The sequence below is a fragment of the Ambystoma mexicanum genome, chromosome 5p (genome assembly GCF_040938575.1).
Source record: "Ambystoma mexicanum isolate Mex_15411 chromosome 5p, UKY_AmexF1_1, whole genome shotgun sequence".
NCBI classification, from domain to species: Eukaryota; Metazoa; Chordata; class Amphibia; order Caudata; family Ambystomatidae; genus Ambystoma; species Ambystoma mexicanum.
Genome location: NC_090930.1, coordinates 924,508,615 through 924,514,540, shown reverse-complemented (window position 1 = coordinate 924,514,540; position 5,926 = coordinate 924,508,615). Strand labels below are relative to the sequence as shown.

Below are 5,926 nucleotides of genomic sequence, written 5' to 3'. Positions count from 1 at the left end.
ACGGTTTGGCATGGCGCGCGCGCGCGTGCTTGGTGCAGTTAGCGTTGGCGTTCACTACGGTGTCGCTAATGGCTTCGTACTTTGCGGTGACGGGTCATAGTCGCACCGAGCGCTATTCGATGGCGGTATTGCATTTCCGCCATCGTTTTCCGAATTCCGCAAGGGTCGTAATGAGGGCCATTATCTTATAGGCTGCCATGTAATTAAACAAGAAAATAAAAAATTCCGAGCCAGCCAGGAGTCGAACCTAGAATCTTCTGATCCGTAGTCAGACGCGTTATCCATTGCGCCACTGGCCCTATATTTCACCTGTGTTTCTAAATACTGTTAAGAGTTCATGAAAAACGATGTGCGCTTTTCTCGTTTTAAAGATAAAACGAGTTCACTTATGTGTGCAATTCCTCGAGATTATTGGAAGGGACATAACATAATTCCCCCATCGAAAATCAATGGCGAAGATATTTTTCATCTAAAGCTATTCGAGCCTCTCTCTGCAGCCTTGCGTTAAAAAAAAAAGTACCAGGATAAAAGCATAGTGTATGGTGGAGTAGGCGCCTGGATGAACGTATAGCTCAGTTGTGGTAGAGGTTTGGGAAAAGGGACTGCAACGGACTAGTTTGGACCGAGTGGCAAGGAGCTTTCTTCGATTCATATCCTATGACACTAAAGAAGGACAACATTAGAGAATGATGTACATTTATTGATAGACACAGGAAGAGGACAATCGAAGAAAGAATTATTATTTTACGAGAGGCAGCCAGGCGTGGTATTCTGCCCCGGGGAAATGGCACCTGCTGAACACAGCGTTAATTTCTCAGGAGCCGTAGTGAGTGACCTCTGTTATGTTGGCAGCCCTCGGCCTGCGCGCGCGGGAGCTGGCAGAATGCTGGTAGGCCGCACGGCCTGTTGCGCAGCTCCAGCGGGAGCCGAAGAATCATACAACCACACAGGTTGCTGGTCGGCCCCGGAACTGCCTCCCGAACGCGGAGGCGGGGCTTTTATTTAGGACGCCCTGCGTCACCGCGTAGCGGGACACAGGGCGGAACTTAACATTCCTCCTTTATTATAAAACAAACAAACATAACGCTAACTACCAACAACGGCGAAGTCCAACATGAACTTACAGTCTTCGACACCCAGCTACCCTGCCATTGGGGTTCATGGCACCGGGGCACTAATTACCACACATAGTCACTTAGCTTGGCTGGCGGTCTCGTCGTTGTTCTCAGCCGGTATCGCCCTTCTCGGGGAGCACTCCCCCTTGCTTCATGCTCTGGTTCACCTTCGCTGTTCGGGCCCTCGAGGCCGGGTGCATCCAACGGCTCCCAGGTTCCATCCCCCGCTCCTGTCTCCTCAGGGATGGCCTCCGGCTCTTCTTCGCTGGGCTGAGTATCCTCACCTTCCCGATGGCCCTCCTTATCGGTCCACAGGGTACGGCCTTGAACCATGACGAATTCCTCGTCACTTGACTGCGTCCTCGTGTCACAGTCACCATGGTTCCATGCCGGTCACTGACGGTCCATGGAAGTTCCTCGTACCTGGTATCAAGTTTTGACTTGGAGGGGTTTCGTATCATGATGACTTGGTCACCCACTTGATGATGGGACGGCCTCGCTCTCCGCTTGCCACTCATGTGTGCGTTAGCATCCCTTCTCCTTCTTTCTGTGCGTTCCTTGTTGACCGCGTCCGGGGTCCTGCTTGGGTGATGCGGGATCGAAGATCTAATGACAGTGCCAAACATGAGGTCCGCTGGTGGTATGCCGGTTGTGCTATGGGGCGTGGTAGTTCCGGAGGAATCGGAAGAGGTCAACCTTCCAGGGGCTGGCGTTCGCCTTGGACACCCTGAGCACCTTGTTGATGGTTCTCATAAACCTTTCTACGTCCCCATTTGCCTGGGGGTGTCTTGGTGTGATATGATGATATTTTACATTGAGGTCCTGTAGATAATTTTTTAAGTCCTCTCCCGTAAACGGTGGCCCGTTGTCGCTTTTGATTGAGGTCGGTAGCCCGTGAGTTGCAAACATTTTCTCTAGGGCCGGAATGACCACTTCAGCTGCTGTGGATTCAACTATCTCAACTTCCGGGTATCGGGAGTGATCATCCACGGCCACCAACAGGTGGAGGCCCTCTCGTAGCTTGCAAAAGTCAATGCTGAATGCCTCCCAGCGAGAGCGGCCACGTTCTGCTGATATGATTGGTTCCGGTTCTGGCGGGGCCCCCGTTATCTGACAGGATAGGCACGTGCTAACGAGTGTCTCGACCCGCTCCTCGATCTGGGGAAACCATACTCGGTGCCAAATACAGGCTTTTGTCCTTACCAGTCCTTGGTGTCCTTCATGCGCTAGGGCCACTATCCTGTCTTGTATTTTGAGAGGGATTACGATGCGGTTTCCTCTTAGTATCAGTCCACCTTCTGTGATTGACAAGTCTTGCCGGACTGTGAATATGCCGGACAAAAACCCTTTTGCTTCCGCTGTTCTGTTGTGCGTGTGTCTCATGAAGGTCTTCCAGTCACCTGAGAGGATGGCATCCTTCACTAAGTCACAACACTGGTCCTTGAGCGTTTCCGCCTCGATTTCCTCGATGCTCACCGCCTTGGGTCTCATCGCGTGCTCCACTTGACATATGTGTTCCTCCGTCTCTGCAGCTACTTGGATCTCTTGTTGGGTGGCCTCTCGCGGATGCCTGGAGAGAAAATCCGCCGGGTTTCCGCTGCCCGGTTGGTAGATGAGATCAAAGTCATATTGCTGGAGGTGTAGTAACCACTTGGTGATTCGTGCCGGAGGGTGTGCTGACGTCTCCATGAAAATGGGTAGTAGGGGCTTGTGGTCCGTGATCGTCGTGAACCGACGCCCATATAAGTAGGGGTGAAAATGCCGGCACCCCCAGAGCACAGCGATGGCCTCCTTTTCAATGTGTGAGTACCTTTGTTCGGTCTCTGTGAGGGCTCTCGATGCATATGCTATCGGTCTCTTCTCCCCTTCCTTCGTGACTTGCATTAGGATGGCTCCGAGCCCCACGGGGCTTGCATCCACGAACAGTTCTGTGGGCAGCTCGGTGCTATAGTAGGCCATCTTGGTGTCGGCGGACAGGGAGTCCTTGATGCTCTCGAACGCGTCCTGGCATGTCTGCCCCCAATCCCACTTGACGTTGGCCTTGGTGAGTTCTCGCAACGGCTCAGATAGTGTGGCCAGGTTTCGGATGAACCTCCCGCAGTAGGTGGCCATGCCTAGGAAGCTGCGCACTTCTGTGGGGGTCATCGGTGGGCTTGCAGCCTGAATGTCTGCGACCTTCTGCGGGTCAGGGGAGATGCCTGTGCTGCCAAACTTGTACCCGAAAAAAGTGATCTCCGATTTGAGGAACTCACACTTCTCCCGGTGTATTGTGAGCCCAGCATCTTGTAGTCTGCCCAGTAAAGCGTGAAGCCTCTTGATATGTATTTCTTTGTCGGGGGCGTGAATCAAAATATCATCGCTCACGTTGAGGACACCAGGGATGCCTCTGATGACCTCCTGGATGGTTTGCTGGAATACCTCAGCAGCAGACGATATTCCGAAACTTAGGCGTTTGTATCTCCGCAGCCCCAAATGCGTCGAGAACGTTGTAATGTAGCGAGAGTCTCTGTGGAGTTTGAGTTGATGATATCCCGCCTTGAGATCAATCTTTGAGAATACACACGACCCTGTGAGGTCAGCCACGATTTCGTCGATCGTTGGGGTGATGTGGCGTTCTCTTTTAATGGCAGTGTTGGGGAGACGCATGTCTATGCAGATCCGCACCTTTCCAGGCTGCTTAGGCTTCCGTGTCACCACCATTGGAGAGACCCACGGTGTGGGCCCTGTGACCTCCTCAATGATGCCCGCTTCTTCCAATGCCTTGAGTTCCCGCTCCACTTGTTCTCTCATGTGGACTGGCGTTCTCCGATGCCTAACGGCTTTCGGCTGCACTGTTTCATCAATATGAAGTTTGATGGTTTTCCCTTTTAAACAGCCTATTCCCTCTTGCAAGTCAGGGTATTGGTTCAGCATCTGCTCCACCTCCTTGTCTTCCTTGACATGGCAGATGAATTGAACCACTCCCAGGTCCTCCGCTGCGTACCCACTCAGGAGGCTCTCAATTCCTGCCTTCACGACATAGACCTTGGACCATATTCTATTTTTTCTGTGTTCCAGCGTAGTGCGGAACCTGCCAATCACCGGCAGGGGCTTTTCGACTGCCCTATGCATACAACAGAGTGTCTGTGCTTTTCAGCTCTGGTGTAGGGTTTAGAGTCTGGAAAATGCTTTCGGGCATGACGTTCACCGAGGCGCCTGTGTCGATGGTCATGAGAATGCATTGGTTTTGGATGGTGACCATGCACTTGCGCCTTCGGACGGCTTTTCTTCGTGGTCCCCGACCTTGGCACAGTGCAGACACCAGGTATACCTTCCTCCCTTTTCTCTCGATGTCCTTGGTGGGGTCCTGCTGCATCGCCGAGACATCATCCCCTTCATCCTCCGTGGAAGAGTTGGCCACTGCGACCCTTCTGGCGCTGGCTTGCTTCTTTTTCTTGGTCGCGTTCTTCTCCGGCGGGTTTTGTGGGGGCTGTATGGGGGTGTCCGCTGATCGGCATACCTTTGCGTAATGATCCTTCCGGCCGCATGCTCCACATGTGGTGCCTTGAGCAGGACAGTTGCGACGGCCATGTCGTGGGCCACCGCACCAGCCACACTCTGTGGGCCCCAGAATGCGCGGTTGCCACCTGTTTTGGCCGTAACCTCCACTGTTGTCGTCCCTCGAGGATTGTCTGTTGGTGATCCGGGCCACCATAGCTGTGTTGAGAGCAGGTTGCAGCCTGTGTAGCGTGGCCTCCATGTTGGCCGCTCTGGTGTGGGCCAGTTCCCTTTGACGTCCTAGTTCAAGGATCCGCTGTAGGGGAATACCCTTTTCGCTAAGTATCAGGCGCCTTAGCTTTTCCGAGTGTATCCCGTTGATGATTTGCCTCCTGATCTCCCTCTCCACGTTCGTGAACTCGCAGGACATGGCTAGCTTTCTCAGACGGGTGTGATATGCATCAAGGGTTTCCTCCGCTGCCTGTAAGGTGGTGCAGAAGAGAAACGTCTCATAGTCTGGATTTAGTTGAGGGAGAAAATGAGCCGTGAGGGCATCTTTCGCGTTTTGGTATGCATCCTGGCCATCATCAACGTTCAGGGAGTTGAAAATGCGCAGTACCTCGTCACCCACGCTGAGTAGTAGGTGTGCCTTCATTTTCCTGGGCGCCGTAATCTCTTTGCACTCCATCGCCATCTCAAATTTCTGAATCCACAGCTGCCATCTGGGTCCGCTCGATGATGGATCCGTGAATGGGTCAAACGGCTGGACCAGTGTCGACGAACTCCCGGGTGTGCGAGGTGGAGGTGACGTCATGGACAGGTTCGCCGCAATTCTGGACGGCGTGGTGGGCCCAGGCGTGGACGTGCCGGCCGCCATGTTGGCGTGGACCTGATCGGTGTTGTCGTGAGTTCTTCCGACGACCACCAGCGCCGCGACGTCGGGCCTACCTTGGAGGTGCTGCCGTTCCCAGGCGCTGTGTGGGACAGTTCAGGGCCTGGCGCTCCCGTCACTCCGTGTTGCTGCCCTCTGGTTTTGGATGCCAGATGCCACCAGGTTCTCCAGTGCCCAGAGGAAGAGCTTTGGTCATGGTGGATGGGGCGAAAAACAGAGTGGCAGAGAGAAGGAAGAGAGAAAAAACATTTTTTTTTTTTTTTGGGGTGGGGGGTCACGTCTGTGATTCCACCCCCACCGGGTGTCCAAAAATTTCGCCGCGATGGCTGTAGGGCGTTAGGGTGCCTTCAAAACACCGAGCGTGTAGTGGAGTTCATCTCGCCTCGTCGCCATTGTTATGTTGGCAGCCCTCGGTCTGCGCGCGCGGGGGCTGGCAGAATGC

The 5,926-nt window shown here is 53.7% G+C and overlaps 1 non-coding gene across 1 annotated transcript; it reads right to left on the bottom strand.

Annotated features, from left to right (window-relative positions):
• Positions 1–226: 226 nt before the first annotated feature.
• On the bottom strand, positions 227–299 carry TRNAR-ACG (transfer RNA arginine (anticodon ACG)). The gene has a single exon. It is a non-coding gene; the product is annotated as a tRNA-Arg (tRNA).
• Between the last annotated feature and the right edge of the window lie 5,627 nt (positions 300–5,926).